General features: G+C 43.5%; 1 protein-coding gene across 7 annotated transcripts in view; it reads right to left on the bottom strand.

Annotated features, from left to right (window-relative positions):
• DAAM2 (dishevelled associated activator of morphogenesis 2) overlaps window positions 1-21,268 on the bottom strand; it is a 206,209-nt gene extending 184,941 nt beyond the window's left edge. For 2 of the 7 annotated variants that reach the window (XM_083434415.1, XM_083434409.1), the window contains exons 1-2: window positions 20,803-20,981; window positions 4,600-4,736 (exon numbers count right to left, since the gene is read on the bottom strand). The gene's annotated coding sequence lies outside the window, so the exon portion shown is untranslated. Of the gene's footprint in view, window positions 1-4,599; window positions 4,737-18,908; window positions 19,064-19,270; window positions 19,395-20,793 lie in introns of those variants that run through there. The other 5 variants (XM_083434416.1, XM_083434413.1, XM_083434412.1 and 2 more) reach the window with 4 other exon arrangements.
• Between the last annotated feature and the right edge of the window lie 3,541 nt (window positions 21,269-24,809).

Consider the following 24,809-nt stretch of genomic DNA (forward strand, 5'->3'; position numbering starts at 1 on the left):
CATGGTAACTTGGCGTTGATTCTGGTGCTCCCAGGACGTGTCTACAATGATTATATTTATATAAAGTGGATATGCCCCTTGCTTGTAAATAGACCCTCTAAGCAGTTTACAAAAATAAATAAATAAAACATTTGGCACAACATTTGTTAGTGTTAGAGGCAGAAGAGAGATGGAGAGAAAGGCTTCTGTGGCAATAGAGCTTGGCAGCTGCCATTTGGAATGGGGAGAGTAGGACTTTGACGCTCAGTCCCTTGAACGCTGATCAGGACAATATTGGGTACCTGTAGAAACTTAGATCACATCCATGCCATACATTTAAAGCACATGGCTTCCCCAACAAAGAATCAGGGAAGTTTGTTAACGGTTCTGGGAAGTATAGTTCTCTGAGGGCTAAACTACAGCTCCCAGGATTCTTTGAGGGATGTCTTAAATGTGTGGTGCGGCTGTGACCTTAGCTACAGACAAAAAAGCCACAGTTATGAAAGTCCAAATTTGGAAATACTTAACTGTACTCTGTGTTTCAGGACAGTACATGGAAATAAGCAGTTACGTATATCTAAAGCACTGGGCGAATTAAGAGAATTAAGGAATGATCTTTTATTTAAAAGTAACAACAACCCACAATGTACTTCCTACATTGTACTGTACGTGTAGCTTGAAGATAAGAAAATGTGCAGTCTATGATAGTCTCTTAGATAATTTAGTGATAGTTCTGTTCCTTTGCAGTCCAAAAGAATACCAAGTTTTTAAAACATTACAAGGATTCCTTTGGAAGCCAGGTTCCATGATTCAGAAAGAGAAATATTCACTCATGCTTTGAAGTGAAACGATCCCCTCATGCGTGCCTTGAAGTGCAATGGTCACACAAAGAACCTGATGGATATAAATGTATCTGGCTTGAAGAATAGGGGTGCAAAAACCCAAGAGCAGGACATTTCCAAAAGCTAGATGATGCCATAAAAGGGAATTGTTTTCTGCACCAAGTGTTCTGCAAAAGCTTCTGTATCAGCCTTTGGTCTAAATCGTTTGTTAGATCAGTTGTCAAAACAAAGGAATCTGAGTATTGTTAAACTGAGGACAAAGGTAACTATTGTAGATGGAGTTTCTGTGGCAGGCTGCCTGCTCCCTCTGACAAAGGGCTTAAGCACCATGTTGTGTGGATGGGGGAACTGAACTGTGAGCAATAGCCAACACATTGTTATTACAAGGCATAAGTGTTTCTTACATCTGACACACTGCGGCTGCATCCCTGCTCTGAAGTGATGGGGTGAATTCTGATGTCAAAGAAATTTGACTTGAGAGCTACGCCTGGCAAACACTGTCAGCTGGTACACAGCATGTTCACTGTGGGACCTGGGATCACGTCCCACAACAGCCATTGGTTCACCTGGTGAATCTGTTGAGTCACTATTGTTCGTCTCAGTTTCCTCATCTGCAAAATGGGGACAATAATCCCCTATTGTCCGGGAGGTGCTGGCAGGATGACTGAGAAATGCTTCATCAAGAGCTGAAAATATACTATTAACGTCTTTTAAAATCTCTATTTAAAAAATCAGACAGGATAGCACCAAAGTAGGCATAATTAATTAGAGCAATCCGTTTCAAAATAAAATGTGTTTTTTTCCTGAGAGAAAGTTCCATTACAATGCCCAGTTATGAGCTGCAGTTGCAAATTTCAATCCAAAGAACAAACTGTTTCAAAGATGGTAGACTTGAACTGACTGTATGGGATGTTAGGCACTTAGTGAATCTGGAGCCAACCTTTGTGCTCAGATTTCTGGGATCCATCAGCTGATTCAGTTGATAGCCAGTGTTACCAGCAAGTGCTCAAAGCAGCTTACAGTAACTCACATCTTTATCCTCATAATAGTGCTGCAGGGTTGCAATTTGCCAGGGCCACCCAGCGAGCTTCATGGCTGAGCAGGAATCTGAATCACATTCAAACCCATGTGGAGGCACATCATGTCCCTTTTCTAAAGTGCTTAGCTTGCTCCCACCTCTTGATCACACCTGATCAGTTTCTTTGCTTTCTTTGTTCTCCACTTAGAAACACCAGACATCCGCCTCCCCCCCCCCCCATTTTGTTTCAAAGGATGTTCCATATTCTAGAATTCCCCCCAACACCACAGAACATTGCAGAAGAAGAAAAAATATCACTGGACAACGTTGCTGGAATCTGGATTCAGTGAGCAATTCCACTTCCAATCCTGGCTCAGTCCTGCTTCCTCTTTCCCAATCAGTTTGTGCTCATTTCCAGTAGATCTGTTTTCATTTAGTGAGTTTCTTCTCTCAACTCTCCACATTTCTGAAGTTGACAGTGGAAACCGAAGTGGAAGACTGAAAGGAACCACCTCAAAAGTAAAAGCTGATGAGGATGGAGGAACCGTTGACCTTTGGGGCCATAAATACGCTTTGTGTGTCATCTTGGGTACCCAAGTAATGTAGGTAAATAAATTACACGTTCGTAACTGATTCTTTTTAAAATTATTTTTTCGCACTATGAAAAGGATTTATACAGGCCCAATGGAAGAGGAGGTGTGGAGGAGAGTGAAACCCTAAATAGGCAGGTTTCCTATGATTGCCAATTGCTGGAAATCACAAATGGGGAGATTGTGACCACACTCAGCTCCCTCTTGCAGGTTTCCCATAAGCGTCTGAGTGACCACTGTGAGAACAGGATGTTCGGCCAAGTGGGCCATTGGCCTGATTCAACAAGGGTCTTCTCATAGTGTGCAAGCTTTCATGTTCTGCAGAACTCTTCATCGGGCTAGGTGGCAAAGCTGTAGAAAAGAGGGCAGGGACAAAGACCCTCCAAGAAGCTTGAGGCAGCATTCACGCTTCTCCCCCCCCCCGCCCCAATTTAACCCTCACAACAACCCTGTGAGGTAGGTTGGCAGGGGGTTGGACTCGATGGCCCTCGATGGCCCTTGTGGTCTCTTCCAACTCTATGATTCTATGATTCTAGGTTAGGCTAAGAAGCAGGGAAGTTTTTAACGTTTGATGTTTTATCGTGTTTTTAATATTCTGTTGGGAGCTGCTCAGAGTGGCTGGGGCATCATATAAATAATAAAATTATTGTTGTTGTGGGTCCCAGTTGTAGACTATAACATCCAAAGTACTGTGGGAACATTCTCCCCTTCTTGCTGTCCCCATCGTTTAAGACCCTGTCCTGCACAGAATAATAGATGAAAAAAGAATTGGTAGCCACCCAGAGTGGTTGGGGAAACCCAGCCAGATGGGCGGGGTATAAATAATAAATTATTATTATATGATGATGATGATGATGATGATGCTAAGAAGGACTGCCTTTAACTTAACAGCATCTGAGGCACTGAGACAGAAGGCAGCACCTACAAGTCCTTTCCCCTTCCTCCACTGGACTCTTCCCAAGAAGGATAATGTGCATCAGGACAGGTGGGAAAACAAAGCAGGAGGGGTAGTGGCTGCTTCCCCCTGCCCTCCCCCAAACACTTAATAGTACGGTATATTAGCAGCACAGATCTGAGCAAGAGGCTGGTGGTGATCTTAAACATGAGCTCACCCATCCAGAAAACTCCCCACTGAAATGAATGGCCATTGCATGACAGCACACAGCCTTTGTGTAAAGGGAGCTACTCTCTTTATACATTTCTTTCTTGGAATATATATAACAGGGATGAAGAAAGGGCTGTAACTCAAGGCCATCTGTCTTGCATGCAGAAGGTCCCAGTTCAATCTCTGGCATCTCCAGGTAGGGCTGGGAGAGATTCCTGCCTGAACCCCTGGAGAGCCACTGCCAGTCAGTGTAGACCATACAGAGTTAGATGGACCAATGGTCTGAGTGCAAGGCAGCTTCCTGAGGTCCTGTGAGGACCCTGCAGTGTCCCCAATGTTGTTGGGCTCCAACTCCAATCAGCCCTAGCCAGCATGACCAGGGATGATGGGAGTTGTAGTCCAAAACACCTGGAGGGCTGCAGTTTCTCTATCTGTTGTGTATAGTCATTAACACGTCATATGATATGTGGAAATTCTCATAAACCCATAATTTCCTCCATATCTCGTATTCCTAATCTTTTCCCCAGATTGAAACGTTCACTGAATGTGAACATGTAACAGATTGCTTCCCTGGACACAGCTTATTTCTGTATTCGTCTCAGATTGGGTGTCATCCCTTCCCCTTTTGCAAGAAATTATGATATTACTATATATCCATCTATTTTTAGCCCGTATCCCCAGCAGTGTGCAAAGGGGTGAGGAAATAACATTGACTCATATTTCTGACACCTTGTCTTTATCCTGTATGGTTGTTTTTTTGGTCTTTTTTTAAATGTTGTAAATCCAGAGTCAAGCCTACCAGTAATGATTTTTCCTTATGTGGTGAGTCAGGAGGTCTCCAGCCCAGATAAAAACACAACAGTTTTAACAGAATAAATACTTTAAAAAGTATTCACACAACTTGCCATCACCATTAATGCCTACAACACGGATGAGAAATCTGTGCGGCCCTCCCACTCCCATGAGTCTCAGCCAGAAGTGCCAATGGTAGAGACAAAGTCCAACAATATCTGGAGGGCCACAGGCTCCCCAACTCAGGTCTGCATGATCCTTCTGAGTACTAACCTGTGTGATGGAAAGAGGCCTTGTTTCCTTCTCTTCTCTCCCTCTGGTTAGGTCCTTATGCATTCAGCTATTGAAGGCGTGATGGTGGGCAATGCCCATCAGCGAGTGACCGAAGCTTTTATGACACTTGAGATGATCTGTTGGAGAAATTGACACACATGGTATACAGCAGTGCAAAGGTTGTTTGTATATTTTCATGCAATGTGCTTGTGGATATGAAGAAGGCCAATCAAGGGCCACTTGTCCTCGGCCTCAAGCTCAAATGAGGCCCCCAATTAAGACAACTGTTTGGCATTTGATATGTTTTGCGACTTACAAGAACTTAAGAATATGAGCTGAGCCTGCTGCGTCAGGTCAATGTCCCATCTAGAGCAGCATCCTCTTCTCAAAGTGACTAGTCAGATGCCTGTGGGAATCCTGAAAGCAGGACCAGAGTGCAGCAGAATTCTACCCACCTGTGATTCCCAGCAATTTGTATGCAGAGACATACTGCCTCTGACAGCAGAGACAAAGCATGGACATCATGGTTAGTGGTTATCTCCTCCATTATTAGGCAGAGTGAGGCAATTGTCTCTGACAGCAGTTGCTGGGGGGGCAACGATGGCAGCCCTCACCAAAGGAATTTTTCCTTGCCACACCTTTCTGTTGGAGGTTAGAATTGTGTGTGCCGCATGCCCACCCGCTATAACTATGCTATAGGTCTGTTGGAGGACACAATCCCACTGCTTGGCTTAAAGTAAAATCCAGCCACCATCTTCCTTGTCCAAGTCTTATCTAGCTACTCCTTCAGATCCGGTTCTGCAAATACTCTTGTTGACCACTTCCCAAACACCAACTGGCAATGCTCTTTTGCTTTATGGTTCTGTCCTTGCAATTAACCACAGTAAAATTTTGGACAGATTGTGTAACGTCTGTTCCTCCAGAATCACTGCTACAAATCATTTACTTCTAATGAACTATTTCTATTTTGAAAAGAAACCCAAACAACTCTGCTGGGAGACATTCCCCAACTGGATTGCTGTCATGAAATAAACTCCCCACGGTGACCTCCTCCTTGGGTCCAGGGCTTTTCAGTTCACCATGGGAAAAGTCAATAGGAAACCGTTCCCATGTGCATTTCTTCACATATTCCATAATTAATCAAATGTTCCTGAAGCTATCATAAAACAAAAGGCTGGTGTTTCGCAATAGTTCAATTTTCCTTTAAGTACTAAAATAAGCATCATGTTTGCAAAAGCATTTACCAAATCATCTAGTAAACACTGTTTTTCTGTATATCTAGAATTGTTCATACATGGGCTCTGTTTAAAATTTTGCTCAATAGAATTTGATTCTTCTCACTTCTGTTTTATAAAATGAGTGACATGTCTGCTACCATTGCTTGGGAGAAGTCTTGCTAGTGGCTGTATGAAATCCTACATAGGCATACCTGAATTTGGAAAATGGCCTGAGCGTGTGAATACTATTTAGAATGTTCGACTAGGATCTGGGAGAACAGGGTTCATTATCACCATGGAGCCCTGAAGCTCAATGGGTGTCCCTGGGGCAAGTCTCTGCCTCTTAGCACAATATACCCCAGAGGACAAATGGGGAGAGGCAAGAAAACCATGCGTCTACCTTCAGCTCCTTGGAGAAAGGTGGGCTATGCATGTAATATAATACAATGCCGTTAGGTTCTCAAGGAAAGCTACTGATTTCCACAGACCCTCCTTGGTGTACGTTGCGATATCAGAATCCAATACTGTTCCTTTATGCCATCTGATGATAGCAGCACTTGAACATCTGAGTACTCTAACCTTCTGTTTTCTTTTCTTTTTAACCACGGATGTAAAACAGCATTAGTCTCTTTATCATCCCCTCTGCACATGTGTGGTAACTCTTTCCAGTGGTATTCCCCCCCCCCCACAGCAGTTAGCTTTGTAAAGTGAGCAGAATGAAAAGACAAACAAAACTAAATAGCATCTAAGACAAGGCATTGTTCTCTGGAAGAACTTTGACGTGTAGCCGTGATGATCTGCATAACTCAGACAAGTTTGTCCACTTACAAGCATTGTGGTCATCTCAAACATAATGTTAGTTGGGATAGCCCTTAATACACTTGCTATTAACCATCACACTGTTGTAAAAGGTTTTTATACTTTTAAATAAAACTGAACTGCATCCTACACATTCGTCCTCCTCCTTTTTTCTTTTCAGACTCGAATAGACTGAGTAATTCCTTTTAAAACAATTGGCTTCACATTACTCTTTAAGAGCAACCGTCTTTTGAGTTAGTCTAGAGCCATTCAACAGAATGAGGGTACAGAATGAAGGGGTAACATCACAGTAAAGCTGCCTTATACTGAGTCACACCATTGGACATCAAGCTCCATACTGTCCACACTGATTGGCAGTGATTTTCCAGTCTCCCATGGTCTGTCAGAGATTGAATCTGGGACCTTCTGCGTGCAATGCAAAAGTTCTACGCCGCAGCTCCAGGTTGCCAGTAAAGATTTGCTTACCATATCTTAGCTCGCTCTTGAGACAATGATTTTCTCTCAAAGTGGCTCACATCAATAGAGAGGGGGGCGGGGAGGTTGCCATTGGGCTTGCAAAAAACTTCCAACTCTACAATTCTCTGGTTCTCTGAAAACTTAAAAAATGAAAAAGTTGAGTGGAAGAGAGGAATGGCAGAGGACATAAGTGTCTGCTGGGTCAGGTTAATGGCTCATCTAATCCAGCATCCTTATGTGACAGGTTCTCTCAAGACCTATCAGTCCCAGTGTTCCAAATGCATGGACAGAAAAGAAGGCCAGCTGGGAGGAGGGGCAAAGTTACCATAACAATCGGGGTCATTGATCTCAGGGACGGTGGGAGCCAGTAGTGCTGCTAGTAGGATTTACAGCCTACAGTCATCAAAAACTGCATGCATTTTGCTAGAGAGCAAAGAATGCTTATACTATCTAGCTATTTTGCTGATTGTGACCCTGAAAGAAAAACTGGCTTCGGGGAAACAATTTATGAATTTGCAATGAGAAACACCACAAAAACGCAAAGCTTTAAAGTGAACTGGTCTATTTATAAAATGTTTGAAGCCATGTAGACCCATTAGAACAAGAACAACAACAACAATCAAAAGATTTTATATATATAAAGATTGTTATTGTTTTCTTTATGGCCATGGGGGATGGAGTTAAAAAAAGATTATGAGAGCAATTTGCTTGTATGAAACATAACAAACAAGAACCAATAATTTTGAGTTTTTAAAATAGCCCCATTTTTTATTATCTTGTCAAAATACTGACAGGATAAAACCTTTATTAGAACCAGCTGAAAAGTTACAAAACAGTTACCTAGCTTTATGGGGTTGTTCTTCAGGCTGGGTGATATATTAAACAAAAATAGCAATAGGGAGAAGGATGTTGGCCACAATCTCTTTTCAGACATGCAGAAAATGTAATTTCAGAATTTAAATGGATACCGTTTCTTCGTGACTCATGAGATTCTATGTATGGGATGTGACTGCGGTGTCTATGAGGGAAGGAGGCCATATTGAAACTTTGTAATGGGTCTTTAAAAAGGTATGCATAAACCCTTATGACAGAGGCCGGAGTGTTTTGCCATTGATGGGCAAGGATTTATGACTCCCAATTTTTCAACAGCAGAAACAGCACAATGAGCTCTGTCCTCCCTAAATTATACTGCTGAAGTGAAGAAAGTTTTGGGATAACCAGGAGTGGATTTTTCTGTGTAAGGACAACAAACTCCATTCAGTAGTGTTATTGATGGGCTTGTTGTTGTTGTTGTTGTTTAGTCATGTCCGACTCTTCATGACCCCATGGACCAGAGCACGCCAGGCACTCCTGTCTTCCACTGCCTCCCGCAGTTTGGTCAAACTCATGTTAGTAGCTTCGAGAACACTGTCCAACCATCTTGTCCTCTGTCGTCCCCTTCTCCTTGTGCCCTCCATCTTTCCCAACATCAGGGTCTTTTCCAGGGAGTCTTCTCTTCTCATGAGGTGGCCAAAGTATTGGAGCCTCAGCTTCAGGATCTGTCCTTCCAGTGAGCACTCAGGGCTGATTTCCTTAAGAATGGATAGGTTTGATCTTCTTGCAGTCCATGGGCTTAGAATTCTTTAATCCTAAATGGATATCTTTTACATCAGCCTGTGGCCAGTGGATCAGGGGTTTTAGTTAAACAGAAAGTAGATACTGCAAGCCTGACACCTGCCTGCTCCTGGATTAGATGCTCCAGTGCAGCCTTCCTCAACCTGGTGCCCTCCAGGTGTTTAGGACTCAAATTCCCATCATCATTGGCCTAGGTGGCTGGGGCTAAAGGCAATTGCACTCTAAAACCTCTGGGAGGCACTAGGTTGGAGAAAGTGGCTCTAATGCTAGTCTGGATCAACTGTAAACTGGGGAGGGGCAGAGAATTATAGCAAAGTACTGCAAACATTTGTTTTATTAGCCAAACTTTAGAAGTTGCTTTCCTTCCTTGTTCTAATACAAACTCTAGAAGTGCATTGTTTGTACACCACGGCAAACGCTGCACTTAACAGCATTTGTCGGGAGAAGGAATAACCAATGTCACAATTATTTCCTTACCCTTTTCTGCATGGGCACCATTTGCTTTATGAGCTCTCACTTTTATTTTAAGAAGGAAAGCGGGGGGCGAAAGTAACATTTAAGAAAAATGGGATAAAGAGTAATGTGAATTGTTTTCCATCTTCCTATGACAGCAGTGGTTTATTTATAGCTGAAGACCAGAGGACGGTCCTCACGTGGCTATTGAAAATGAAAACAGTATGCGGGGTTTTGTTTTGTTTTGCTTTTGTGCTTTTGCAGTTAAAAAATCTCTCTCCGCATTCCCTAAACCCTTGTTATTGTAACCAAAGCCACATTTCACATTGCTACAATTGAGGGTTATGTAAATTCCAAGGATTTTAAAGGATAGGGCCTGCACACTCTGTGTTTGGCTACAGAGAAGTTGACACAAACGGTTACGGACAACTTTTTTGAGATGGAGGAAGGTGCTTGAATAAACTAAAAACAGATGAGAGGCACAGTGCAAAATTCAGCCTGAACTGGAACCAAATGCCTTTGGGAGGGTCAGGTAATAACATTTTCTTATTGCTTTCATTTCTACAGAAGAAGTTCAGGGTGGACAAAACAAACAAAAAACTGAAACACCTTCCAAGCCTTTTCCTGGATGTCCAAAAGCTTTATACTTCTTTAGGCGTTTAAAGGGACAACATATTGACTTTGTGTCCTTGTATAGCTCATTGGTTTCAGTGGGCTGTGTTACTGCACTCAAGCCTTCTGAGCTTTCCATAGGCCTCGGGCTGACCACGGTGCAGAAAGAACACCAGACTAAATGAATCCTTGGGCTATTCTTATGTCCTTAACCCAGGGGTCAGCAACCTTTTTCAGCTGTGGGCCGGTCCACTATCCCTCAGACCATGTAGTGGGCCAGACTATATTTTTTTTTGGGGGGGTGAACGAATTCCTATGCCCCACAAATAACCTAGAGATGCATTTTAAATAAAAGCACACATTCTACTCATGTAAAAACACCAGGCAGGCCCCACAAATAACCCAGAGATGCATTTTAAATAAAAGGACACATTCTACTCATGTAAAAACACGCTGATTCCTGGACCGCAGCTTGGAATGGAGCTTAATTCTACCCCCAACACCCGTGGTGGGACAACACCCTTTACTACATCTCAGGTTAGTAGGGTGGCCTACGTTATGCAAGGCAGGACCATGTAGCACACACAGATCAATCCCTGCTGCCACTCCTTATCTCCCAGGGTTTGCCACCTAAGGCAGATGCCTCATTTTGCCTCATAGCAGGGCTGCCCCGTCTACTTTCTCTGCCCAAAGTGAACTGCCAGCAAACCCTATCATCGCAGTTGGGTGTCATTATTATTAATTAAATTTGTTAGTCGCTTTATCTTGCCCAGGGCAACCCAAAGCAACTTTCAACCAAACAAGCAGGCAGAACTCCCCACCTCACATAGAATGATAGAATCATAGAGTTGGGAGGGATTGCAAGGGTCATCTACTCCAAGCCCCTGAAATGCAGGTATCTAAGCTACAGCAGCCGTGACAGGTGTCTATCCAACTTCTGCTTAAAAACCTCTTTGGACTTCAAAACCTCCAGTGAAGGAGACCTTCAGAGTGGCTGCATAGCCTGTGTGTACAGATCCAGGGTTGTTGTGCCAAAGCCTGTTTGGGAGCAAAGAGCCTACTTGCAAGTAAACAATTCCTGAATCCCCTTTACAACCAAGATCTATGGTCAGTGTGTGGTCCAGGAGGCCGGCCTATATAAAATCTCCCTCATGAGCCTCCTGGTTGCTGGCAACATCACAAGTTTCTGCCTTCTTGTTTGGTTTCTCATCCTGGCTGTGCTGTAGTTTGCTGAACTCCCTATGATGCCGACCTCGGACTGTTTCCTCATATTGCGTCTGGATGGTATTTAGCCCTAGACTGATTCCCTGTGCTTGAGCTTGGCTTGTTTGGATTGCACTGCACCAGCAAGCCTGGCGAGTCCTTTGGTGAGAAGCTTATGCCTCCTGGGAACCTTGCCCCTGAGGGCAACCGTTGGAGCATTACCGTCGGTTTTTCTTAGGCGGTATGAATTTGGGCCTCAGGCCTCTGCCTGCTGCTCTGTAACTTAAATATTTAAGTCTTGCCTCTTTGTTTATACTTCATTTAGACCTTTGGTTGCTGCCCCACTTCTGTTTCTGCAGATTGCCTGTGAAGGGAACAGCAAGTGTGTGTATCTGTTTAATTGATTACATGTGTTGGGGATGTGCCCTCAGCCCAAGTCTTAAAAAAGAAATTGTATCTGACGATGGGCCTCAAAGAGGCTAATAGCTTCCCTCATTAGGTTTTGTGTAAATTTTACCCTGTCAGGAGCGTGAGGGCTATAAAAGCAGTCATCACACGACTAAAAGCATTTTTTCCCTTCTTTCCAAGCAAAATGAAAAGGGGGGGGGGGTGTTGGAATAGGAGATACAGGCATGATAACTGAGGGGAAAGAGTTTACTTTTGAAAGAAAAGAAAATCCACAAAAGGCCGTTAAATAATATAGGAAACAGTGGGGCTCAAAATGTGACCAACACCTGATTCAAATGGTCTTGGAAAGGCTTCAGTGACTAAGGAATATGTCGTCTGCCTTTGAGTCATCTTGGGACACAGTGAAGAAAAAAGAAAAAAGAACTTGAACAAAAACAAATGTCAGCTTCAAAGTCTATGAACAGAAATGTTGGCTTAGAGGCAGGGTTATTGCTTTAAGGTTTCCAAATTTGGAAAGTAAGGAAGTAAGCAAAGATTCCTTCTTTGATGCTACTATGTGACAGACCCCCAGATATTGATTCGGTGTTTACACCCACTTCCCTCCTCCTTTGCAACCCTGTCATGCCCTCTCTTTGATCATTCTTGTCATCTGGGGGAAAGTCCCTTTAGGTCCTTCTTTTTATCCCTAAAAAGCTTTTGAGGGGTTTTTTTTTGGGGGGGGGACTACTGAGCCTCTAAGTGCTTTTATGAAACCCCCACTCTCCAACACAGAATTGGAAGTTCACTGAGTGCCTTGTTTCTTTAATTATTAAGTTGAAGGGGTCAATACGGACCTCCAGCATTAAGGCCTTATTCTTGTGTGACTTTTCATTGTGGCAAAACTACTCTGTGGTGAGAGGCAGCTTTAGGGTAGTGCAACTGGTTTAGCCACACTGGGTGCTGGCGTCACAGAGGACATCACAATAACGATGTAGAACAGAGCACGGGAGGCAGAGGGTACCAATTTTAGTGTCACACAGGGTGCCACTGATATGTGAGAGCCCAAAGTCCTCCACTACTTTTCCCATGCCAGTTTTGCACAGTGAATATTTTGTTTGTATGCATGCTCAAGTAAGGAGATATGGCATTTATAAACATGGGGCAAAAAGTTAGTTTTCAACAGTTTGCTGTGATTTATGAGCACTAGACTTCACAATGCGAGGGTGTGTGTGCCAATTGTTTCTTTATCAGCTTCTGAGGTGGTGTAGCAGGAGGCATGTTATGATTCTGTAGGGAATGAGTGAATGGAAAGTAGTCTTAATAAGTGCCACAATGGGGTTAGAAAGTCATATAGTCATGTATTTTTTGCCTGTATTTATAAATAGTCACTCTTATTATATCACCATGGATGTACCACTTTTAATATTTGACATGGTTATAACTCCATTTCATGATATGGAAGTAAATTTATCAGAACAAGTCAATCCAGAAGAATTACAGGGACCTATCGATTTGTGGTGACCAGTGCTTTTTTTCTAGAAAAATAGGTGCCAGTGCTCACCATGAAGTTGTTACAGTAAGTGCCACACATTTTAACAACAACAAAAAGAGGTGCCAGTACTGTGTACCCTTGAAAACCCCCTGAAAAAAAGCACTGGTGGCGACACACTCCTCTATGTCAGGCATTACCTTTGGGGACCAGAGGGCACATTTCAAATTTGGGGAGAAGGCTAAGGGTGCCAGTCACAATATGGCTGTCATGGGGCATACTACAAAATGGCTATCATGGAGAATGTGGCATAAAACAAAATATAGAGAAACAACCTTATGCTTGCCATAGGAAGTGAGCTATGTCCTGATTGTGGAGATCACACAACACTGATCTTACACATACACATACACATTTTAATGACAACTCATCATAGTAAATACCAAAGAAGTATCACACAAACATACCTTACATATTTGCCTTATACCCAAAGGCTGCAGATATGAGTAACTTTAAGAATGCAATTTGCCTTCCATCCAGGGTCTGGCCAATGGGCATGTGCAGCCTTCTAAGCTGCCTGTTGGTAGAACTCGCGTTGTAAGAGCTTTTGTGCTGGGTATTAGTGCGTGAACACTTAAATGGCTGGCTGAGGGGCACCTGGATGATCTATTAAGAAGTTTTGTAAGTGAATCACTGCCTGTCTCACCCTTTCTCTGCTTCATTCTTCATTGTCTGCTAGTACCACTATGCTACATCTGGCAAGGAAGCCACTTATTGATGTATGCTGACTCACACTGAGGCATCGTCAAGATATCTTGGCCAGTTCATAATGCCATGCAGTGCCGGCTTACAGTACAGTCATGATACCACACTGGTACAGCAGCCATTATGTGTTTTCCCAACTTGGAAAACTACGTAAGCTGCAGGACACTGTTAAAAAACCGACCTTAAATTCTGGGACAGAGGAAATTCTGCTTCTGTAAACCTACAGTAAGTTCCAGATATGTTGGGAGAGGAACCCTATAGGTGGTTAGGTTTTTATGAGCCCCTGTTTCTTGTGCCATTTTTCAAAACTGGAGATGACAGAGTGACAACTCAGCTGGTGGACTGCAAGGAAATTAAAAGTACATGCATAGTAAATTTATGAAATTTCCTGTCACAAGGTTTTTTGGGGAATTTGCTGCCACAAGACTTGGTGATGGCTACTAATTTAGAGTCCTTTATAAGGAAATTAGACAAACAAATGGAAAACAAAGTTATCGCTGGCTACGGCTTATGATGGCTGTACCTTATTTCTGGGTTCAGAGGCACTATGTCAGTGAGTACCAGTAGCTGGAGAACAAAAACAGGCGAGGGCTACTGCCCTCATATCTTGCTTTTGGGCTTCCCAGAGATATTTGGCTAGCCACTGTGGAAAACAGATTCTGGACTAAATAGGCCTTTGGTCTGACCCAGCAAGACTTTTCCTATGTTCTTAAGAACATGGCACAATAATCTTTGAAGCATGCAGTTCATTTTAGCATTCCAAAGTTAAAGAAACAGAAAACCAGATGTAACCCAGCATCAGTCAGTTGTGTCACAATGGAGGTAAGTAGTGTGCCATAATTAATTGGGTATACACTGTGGACCTGGAAGACCTGATTTCAAAGGTCTGCACAGCCATAAATGTCTCTGTGTGACATTAGGCCAGTCATACTCCCTCACCCAAACATACCAAACAAAGTTGTTGTGAGGATGAAAAGAAGATAACCTCACATACTTTATCTATTTTTGTTTCTACCCTGCCTTTTGTAGAACAGATCACAGGGAAGATTACAATACAAATCAATCAAACACAGCTTTCCATAAAATACTACTTTAGTCAACAACAACAAAATCTAAAATTAACACAATATAAACAGCAAGCAAAATCCTAATCCCACAGCATTCCGATGCCCAGTATGGTTCACCTTATTAAGCCCCCCAAAGGGCCTTATCCCAACTGTATCTTCATCATAGGCAGGACCACCAACAGAATGGCTTGTTCAGGTATCTGTGTCCCGAGCTGTTTAAGGCTTGATATTCTAATGTTGAAACCTTAAAATTGGGCCCAGTTGCATATAGGCAGCCTGTCCAGGAGTCATATTATTTCAGCAATCTGTCACAGCAATCTGCCACAGTCTGCGCTGGATGCAGCTTCTGGACAGTCTTCAGGGTTTACCCTACATAGATTGCATTGCAATAGTCCACACCTGAGGTTACCAAGGTATGAATGAGAATGGCCAAGCTATCTCAGTCAAAGGAGCAGAAACAGCCAGCTAACTAGCTGCAGCTGGGAAAGGCATTCCAAACCACTGAAGCCGCCTGGGCTTCTGGTGCCCATTTCAAATCCAAGAGTAACCTCCCCTCTCAAGCTGAATACCAGTTGATGGAAACCACAAGAGGAGAGCGAGCTCTTGGGTGCAGGTCCTGTTAGTGGGTTTCCCTATTGCATCTGGTTGGCCACAGTGTGAGCAGGATGCTCAACTAGATAGGTTGTTGTCCTGATCTAGCAGGCTCTTCTTATTTCATTTGATAGAGAGGCTTCATGGTTTTTTATTTACTGGGATTGGGGACATTTTGTTCTAGTCCAGATGGGTCATGTCCTAATACTTTTGACCCAGGGTTGGGGAACTCGCATTTATGTAAGGTTTGGGAACCACAGTTCCAACTCAACCTCTCGTTCCTTGTGTCAGGAAATGGCAACCTCCGATTTCTCAACAATCCAAAATGCCCTGAAATGACTTTATATTCTTCTGGAACTCCCTGGGAGCCTCTGGAAGATATCCAGCAATCCTGGTCAGCAGAGCAGCAGAGTCATGACACATCTGGAAGATGTCTATGTGTGACTGTGCAAATCTAGTGGTATCTCACTGTCTTAAACAATAAAAAGTAGAGTAAAGAGAAATCTACTACAAATGCAATTATTGTCCTCTGGTATTGATCAGCTGAGATGGGGGGGTGGATATTTGACCCCTAATTCCAAGCGGGTATATTTACTCATGATTTAGAGATGATTAAGTCAAAAGGTCCTGTGGTTGTGACACCAGTAAGCATAAGCCATACAAATGTATTCAGTGATTTAACTGGCTTTATTATTTACTTCTTATTATCTACACTCTACTTTTCTTTCAAGCTGCTCAAGGTGGTGGACATGGTTCTTCCCCTTCCCATTTTATCCTTACAGGTGAAAAGGTAAGAGTAAAGGACCCCTAGACAGTTAAGTACAGTCAAAGGTGACTATGATGTGCAGCACTCATTTCGCTTTCAGGCCAAGGGAGCCAGTGTTTGCCCACAGACAGCTTTCTGGGTCATGTGGCCAGCATGACTAAACTGCTTCTGGTACAATGGAGCACCGTGATGGAAACCAGGGTGCATGGAAATGCCATTTACCTTCCTGCTGCAGCAGTACCTATTTATTTACTTGCACTGGTGTGCTTTCAAACTGCTAGGTTGGCAGGAGCTGGGAGAGAGCAATGGGAGCTCACCCCGTTGCAGGGATTCAAGCTGCTGACCTTCTGCTTGGGAAGCCCAAGAGGCTCAGTGGTTTAGAACACAGTGCCTTTACCTTTACCTTTACCTTTACCTTTATCTTTACAAGAACCCCGTGAGATACAGTATCTGACCCAAGGTCACCCAGTGAACTTGCTTGAGTGGGGATTTGAACTCTGGCCTCCCATGTTCTAGCCCAACACTTTACCACACTGGCTCACAAGTGAGATACAAGGGTGCTATTTTAAAACTCCAAGACTGACACCACATCTTTAAGGACAGACTGTCCCTCCAAACCAACCAATGCCACACTGTCAGCAAATAATACAACCCAACTTTTCTCTCTCCACTTTAAGATCAATGTCGGAAGGAAAATAAGCACTGGTTGGCTACTTGTTGGCAGAGTTTTGATCCAGGAGGGGATCATGAGATTATAACCAAAGCACATACCCATTCTGGGCAGGTAAATATCAGACTCACAAATCTCTCTTTTTTCACCAGGAACATATCCAAATTACTCATGCTCATTCCTACCACCCCATAACAATGGGGTGGGGTAAAGGGGTAGGTTTAAAGCCCCAAATTGAAAGATTCCTGATAAAAGAAACTTCTACCATGCATTGAACACAGTTAGCACTACCACCCCACACATAAACAACTAAAACATGGGGGCACAGTAACAATGGGACTTGCATCATGATTACAGCTGTCACATTGCCATAGGTGTGTTACCAGCCAGCTTGCAGTTCCCCACTGTGCCTGTGCACACCCCATACATTTAAAGCAGATGACTTCCTCCAAAGAACCCTGGGAACTGTAGTTTACTCTGCAAGGAGCTACAATGCCTAGCACCTTTAAAAAGCAACACACACCCCAACCTACAAAACCAGGGTTGGAGTGACTGTGTATGTATGTACTGTGTACTGAAAGCTTCTAGCAGGAGCAGCACACCTTTCTACTCCAGCCAGCACAGCCACTTTGCCAACTGTGGCCCATTTTTCATTTTATAATGAACAAAGTGAAGTCAGTGAAGTTAGCAAGAGCCAAAACAATGTCTCTGTGCATTGTATTTGCTGTCAGCTCCTTTCTCCTTTCAATGGGCTCATTTTAGAAATTTGGCAAATAGCAGTAGCCAACAGATCTGGTGAAGTTATGAGAGTGCTGAAATTCAACTGAAAAAATATTATCCTTGCACCTGTCATCCTTCATGCATTAATTTGAAGCCAGCTCCACCTCTGGATCCTGGCTTATTCCCAAGGCTCAGGCCAGAGGTTTCAGGATTGAGCCTTCAAATGCATGCTCACTCAAATCATGCTCCCTTTGCACATCATATGGAATTGCTTTATTGATTTTAAAAATTCATAAGGAGCTTCCCAGAGAGTCAATCTCATTTCCCAAGGAACTCTGGGAATAGTAGCTCTGAACGGGGAATGGAGCCAGTGTGGTGTAGTGGTTAAGAGCAGTGGACTCGTAATCTGGTGAACTGGGTTCGATTCCCTGCTCCTCCACATGCAGCTGCTGGGTGACCTTGGGCTAGTCACACTTCTTTGAAGTCTCTCAGCCCCACTCACCTCACAGAGTGTTTGTTGTGGGGGAGGAAGGGAAAGGAGATTGTTAGCCGCTTTGAGACTCCTTAGGGTAGTGATAAAGTGGGATATCAAATCCAAACTCCTTCTTCTTCTTCCTAAAAACTCTCATCATCCTTAACAAACAACAGTTCCCGGGATTCTTGGGGGGAAACCATGACTGTTTAAAGTGGTGGATACTGCTTTAAAAGCATGGTGTGAATGGGATCTAAGACCAATATGGTGCCAGGCTGCTTCCTCCCACACCATGGCTCGGTAGAAATTCTCCTGCCGAGCTCCTGTAATGATGCCAGACACCTTGAGGGCACCGAAAAGTGGGGCAAGAAATGCAGTAAATAAACATCATCTAGCATTTCAGCCTCTTATTATGGAAAATATGGTTGGTACCTAACAATATGTTTCTCTTTGAGGTACTAGCCAGCCCTGTTCAATTAGTCTATTATGAAGCAGTGCTTCTAGGAAAAGCTGCTGCCTACTTACTGGAAATAAACCCCACTGAGAAAGAAGCCCTGAATAATAACTGCTGTGTTACTCTTTTGCAAATCCAGATGCAATTATAGCAGTGCCAGGCAAAACTTTTGGACCAAAGTGGACAAGGGTAATCACACATGCGTGCGCGCACACACACACATTCCTTTTCAGCAACTTATTTTCCTTCAGCAATGTAAGCTTGCATTGCAAGTCGTCTTAGATTAGCTGTTGAACATCTGTCCATTAAAGCATTAGCCAGCTTCATCAGCCAGCGAGGACATTACACTACACACATCAATACAGAAGGAGATTCCAAGAGCTATAAATAACTTACATTCGCCTACTTGATTAAGTTCTGTAATCAGTTATTTCAATATAACATCACTCCGCTTCCATCCAATTCTTTTCTCCCTTGTCAACAGCTTATATACACACACACAATATCTGCAGCCTTGTAGAATTATAAAAGCAGAAACACAGCCCTGAAAATACCTCTTTTGGGGTTGCTAGTGCATGAAGCACTATGACCAGCAGCTCACCCCTGCTCTTCACCCCTGTTCCAGCTCAGTTATCCTTTATGCCCACTCATTAAGTTGTGTTGGCTTTTCTGGAGTAGATGTAGTGTCCAAACGGCCTTAGATTTTACACAGGCTTTTCAAATAAATAAATAAAAACCTAGCCAGCTAAGGCAATCCAAGATCATGAAGCATGCCAAAAAAGAAAAGAGAAAAGCATTGCTTTCAGATGCAGAGAGAAAAAGGGAAGGAGGGAGGGGAGGGCGGAGAGAGCAGGAGATCAGAAGCCCTGCCTGTAAACCAAAAGAAAGGAGATAATAAAACAGAGCTACTTCAGACCTGCTCTTCAGAAGAGTTATTCATAGCCTCCCATGTGAAATGTGCACGTCTTCTTCTTGTTTCTCAGTCATGCTACGGCGAAAAATTAATGGCCAAATTGTTTTGTTTTTTTCCTTTCCCAAGGAATTAACAACAGTGCCTCCACTATTGTTTTCCTTTTAATCTGATTTGTAACATGAATGACAAGATTAATCCAATTTAAAGGGTTATGACGGAACTAAGTGGCCCCTGCTGCGCGAGGGAGACGTGACAAACAGCAGGATCCTGCTTCCATTCTTAACGATCTTTAATGTCATTTTATTATTTCTGACACTGAAAGTCCTTTTAATCATGTGCTGCTATTGCATTCCTCTTAATTAAACTGTGTTCTGCTGCTTTGCTTGTTGCGAGACAACTAATTTTGGATGACCTGCTTCTTGCCCATTGTAGCCATCTGCAAGGAGACAGGTTCTGTTATTATCGCATTCCAGTTCTGGCTCGTGACCAAGATGGAAACAAGGTTGAACTGAAGTAATTCATCGGAGAAGCCCGAGATGAGTTTCCACCGACCTGGTGCCCTCCAGATGTTTTGGGGACTCCCAACGCTCTTCAGCCCCAGCCAGCATAGCCAGCAGTCAAGGATGATGAGAGCCATAGTTCAAAACATCTGGGCTGGGGGGGGATCAGGTTGATGAAGGCTGCCCTTGATGTTAAATACTTTTTTTATTTGCAGAAGCAGAAAATAATGTTACTTCATTGGCCTGATCTTGCCCTTCTGAGTTGAAAATCCTTAGCCCCCTTCTACATTATTGTAAGTGATGTACACACTTTTTTAAAAAAAAACAACCAAACAACAATGCAAACAAACATCCTGACTATTCTTATTGGCTTGCCTCCCTTCCGAAAGTCCTGCTAAGCATTGAACTCTTAAGACCCAAAAGCAGTTCTGAGTCTCTTCCTCTTGTGTAATTCTCAGTCCTTCCAGAGAACCAGCAACACGACAAAGGTTGAGAATGACAGTGAGGGTTGTGGACCCTTTTCTCCAACGAGCCCTTTAGCACAGCCCTCTCCCTTTTGAGCCTAATACACATGATAGGACAACAAGAAACTTTCTAACAGCACTGCTATGCCACCACAGTTTCACTTGGAGGAGGTGTCAGATGAAGGGATTTAAAAATAAACCACACATAGCTCAGAAATCTGTAGAATTTGGATCCAATTGGACTACTAGTTGTGCACTCAGGAATGTGGCTGCACTTGCCAAATCAAATCTTTAGGGATTTTGTAATGGTTCACATGCTGTAGAGAAAGAACAAGCAACACTGTCATAATCTTTTCCCCCTCTTGCACCCAAGACTGGATGAGGACTCAAGATAAGCATACAATCCTTGCATCTGTGCTTTAGTTTTACACACACACAAATCTCCCAAACATGCACCCACTTGCTGTCGGCTTGTGTGTGTGTAGCATTTCAGAGAAACTAAGAACCTATGTTCCAAACCTAAATCCTCTGACTGCTCTTTGATTGCTTCAGAAAAGAAAACAGAGCTTACCCTCTCTCTTTTTCCTCCCAGCCAGGGACCAGAAGAGCTGCTGCACCAGCCACTCTCAAGATGCAACCCCCTTGTCTCTGTGTCATTCCTCCTTTTCCTGCAGTCCTGTAAGTCCACACACTGAGCACTGCTCGCCTTGCTTTCCTTTCACTGCCTATGCTGTCCTCCGAGTGGAACTGCTGCCGTTTTCACTTTCAGACCAGCCTCCCTCTGCCAGAGCCTGTGACGTCAGGAAGCCTCTACAAGATATTTATGGCTTAAAAGGGCTAAAGTTTCACTAGGTAAAAGCTTGGATTGCAGCTCCTTGGGAATCTTCGTCTTTCGTGCTTTCATGCGAAAAGCTTTTTCCAAATGCAATATAGCAATACAGAAAGCTGCCTTGTACAGTCAGTGCCTTGGACCATCTAGCTTAGTATTTTCCACACTGACTGGCAGCTGTTCTCCAGGAGCCGTTTCCAGACCAACTGGAAGAACCAGGGATTGAACCTGGGACCTTCTGCATGCAGAGCTGATGCTCTGTCACTGAGCCACGCCCCTTCCCTGGGGGACTGCTGTCTTTGTACAGGGAGTGAGGCTGGGGCAACGCAGTAAGCATGGGTGTTTCAGACTGCAACAAAAGCCACTTCTTCCAGAGGGCACATGTAAAGTGCCTCCGCCACATGCAACCAATGTTCCTGTTGGGTCTGCTAGTTTTGGCAAAAGAGGGCCTCTTTAGCACACACCACACCCTGTGCTGCTAGAACACCCCAGAACTGCTCCAAACATCTGATAAGGCTTAAGTAAGAATGAATGGATTGGCCCCTTGTCTTGAACTCATCATGCACAGCCAGGCTTCTGCTTCCTCCATGCTTTCTGTTCCTTGGATTAGGATCAGCCCCCTGATAGCACCAATTTGTAACTTAAGCTAATCTATATTTCCAAATAGCCATCACTGCACAAGTTATATAGTTTTGAACTGGATGCTTCCTGAGTTTCGGTAACTCAATAAATTGTCTCTGCTTAATAACAGGAAGGTCTCCAGGTTTTTTGCTGCTTTCGGTACCAGGGGGAAAAAATCCAATAAAAAGCAAACAGTACTAAACTGTACACTTAAAATATAGTTATAAATGTAAATACTTATTTTTGGCTGGCTGGTTGCAAACCTGTCTTTGGATACAAAGCAGAACTCTGGCATTTGCGAGATGGAACAACAACTATCCCTGGCCTAAAAGTGTGCATATGTGTGTTAACGTGTTGCCAGATTACACATTTGGAATATTTCTACCATGTCTCAAAAGTTTCATGTTTTTAAAAAAGAACTTTTGTACTGGAGGAAGGTAAGAAAAATGTCAAGTGTAATTTGACTCTAAACCCTTACCTCCTAGCAGTGCCATAAAAGGTAAAGGTACCCCTGCCCGTACGGGCCAGTCATGTCCGACTCTAGGGTTGTGCGCCCATCTCACTTAAGAGGCCGGGGGCCAGCGCTGTCCGGAGACACTTCCGGGTCATGTGGCCAGTGTGACAAAGCTGCATCTGGCGAGCCAGCGCAGCACACGGAAACGCCGTTTACCTTCCCGCCAGTAAGCGGTCCCTATTTATCTACTTGCACCCCGGGGTGCTTTTGAACTGCTAGGTTGGCAGGCGCTGGGACCGAGCAATGGGAGCGCACCCCACCGCGGGGATTCGAACCGCCGACCTTTCGATCGGCAAGTCCTAGGCACTGAGGCTTTTACCCGCAGTGCCACCCGCGTCCCAAGCAGTGCCATACTTCACCTTAAAAAGTATCTTGAATCACAGAATTGTAGAGTTGGAAAGGACACCAAGAGTCATCTAGTCCAACCCCCTGAAATGCAGGAATTTCAACTAAAGGATCCATAACAGATGGCCATCCAACCTCTACTTACAAGCCTCCAACGAAGCAGAGTCCACCACCATCCGAGGGAGCCCAAACAAAAACAATATTGTTCACACCAACATTTCAACAGAGTACAGTCTGGGGATGTGATGACTCTCTACAGATTTAGTATTGCTGCTCTTGCTTATTTGGTCCATGCCTTTATTGTTTGTATGGTTCACTGGTACCTTATTTATTATTGTTGCTTATTGCCTTGAAGGTTAGGAATGCAAGAAGAACCCTGCCGGGTGGCCAATTGCCCATCTAGTCCATCATCCTGTTCTCACAGTGGCCAACCAGATGCCTGTGGGAAGCCTCCAAGCAGAAGCCAAGCACAAGCACACTCTCCCCTCCTTTGGTTTCCAGCAACTGGTGTTCAGAAGCATGCTGCCTGACTGTGGTGGCAGAGCATATCCTTTGAGGCTAGTAGTCAATGACAGCCACATCCTTCATGAATTTGCCTAGTTCTCTTTTAAAGCCATTGAAACTGGTGGCCATCACTGCCTCCTTAGGGAGCAAATTCCATAGTTTAACTATGTCTGTGTGGAAAAGTATTATTTTGTCTATCCTTCAACATTCAGCTTAACTGGATGTCCACAAGTTCTAGTTTATATGAGAGGGAGGAAAACCTTTCTTTATCCACTACCCCCAGGCCACAAATACTTTGACTATGTTTTTATACACTTTTATCAGAGTTCCATTAGGGATGGAACTGTAGAAGTCAATTAGCATATCTTAGAAGAACTGTTGTTTCAACTTCCAACACATTTATCAAGCCTGACTCATATAGAACAGTTCCAGCAGAGATAATTTTGCATCCCATGCCACACATAGATTGGACAAATTGTATGGGTGTTTCTCAGAGCTCTCAGCACCCAGTGACATTGATGAAGGAAGGACCCACCTAATTTGCACTACCTGCCTGGTTCCTCTTGACAGAAATTATCAGTGCAAAGCAGACCTTGTGAAAATACCTTACACAACCCTGTTGACATATGAACCAGAAACCAAAATAATGGAGGTTGTCATAATATATTCCTCTTGTTGTGTCCTGGGCAAGTCTCCTGGAATGGCTGTAAAAAACCTTTATTGTGAGTAAGGGTATGGTCATAGAATCATAGAATCATAGAGTTGGAAGAGACCACAAGGGCCATCGAGTCCAACCCCCTGCCAAGCAGGAAACACCATCAGAGCACTCCTGACATATGGTTGTCAAGCCTCTGCTTAAAGACCTCCAAAGAAGGAGACTCTACCACACTCCTTGGCAGCAAATTCCACTGCCGAACAGCTCTTACTGTCAGGAAGTTCTTCCTAATGTTTAGGTGGAATCTTCTTTGTTGTAGTTTGGATCCATTGCTCCGTGTCCACTTCTCTGGAGCAGCAGAAAACAACCTTTCTCCCTCCTCTATGTGACATCCTCTATGTAAAATCCCTCCTCTATGTGTCTGAGACCAGCAACCGTGATTCATCATACAGAAACTTTGCGGAATCTAAGGATAACTGGGTCTGAGTTGTCAGTGTATGGTGGATCATGTGGGTACCCTGAATTCCATCATGGAATATAGGCAGGATATAAATATAATAAAAGTAAAACATTGCAGTGGTACCCAAAAGACTGATATTCTGAATGAGGCTTTTCTTCATTCAAGACAGCAGCACTGAATGGAAAAATTCTCAAACGTTGTTAAGCCAAGTGAGCACATGGAATCTACAAGCTGGTTCTACAACAAGGAACTTTTGCCAAGGCCGTTCCCCTTAGAGATATTCAAGGAAACAAACAAGCACTATCTTACAAATTCCAGCTAAGAGAGCTGCTTGCTATAAATAACTATACATTTTGCAGTTTTACCATATGAGTGAATTCCTTGGGGCTTCAGCTCTATTTTGTACCCCAATTTGTCATCTCTAGTTTTGTCTTTGGAGATCAGAAGTTGATCACTGCTTCAAAACGCTTGTGTGACACACCAAAGGTTGTCTGTTGATAAGCCAACAGGGTATGCACAGATTATATGTAAAGAACTATGGATTTGACTACAAATCTCAGATGTTGTCTTCAGGAGAACATCCATGCATGGCTAGGTAACAGAGCAATTATTTATATTACCTTTTGAACCAGCTCCTCATATATTCAATA

The sequence above is a fragment of the Podarcis tiliguerta genome (assembly GCF_965153285.1).
Source record: "Podarcis tiliguerta genome assembly, chromosome: 3".
In the NCBI taxonomy this organism is placed as follows: Eukaryota; Metazoa; Chordata; class Lepidosauria; order Squamata; family Lacertidae; genus Podarcis; species Podarcis tiliguerta.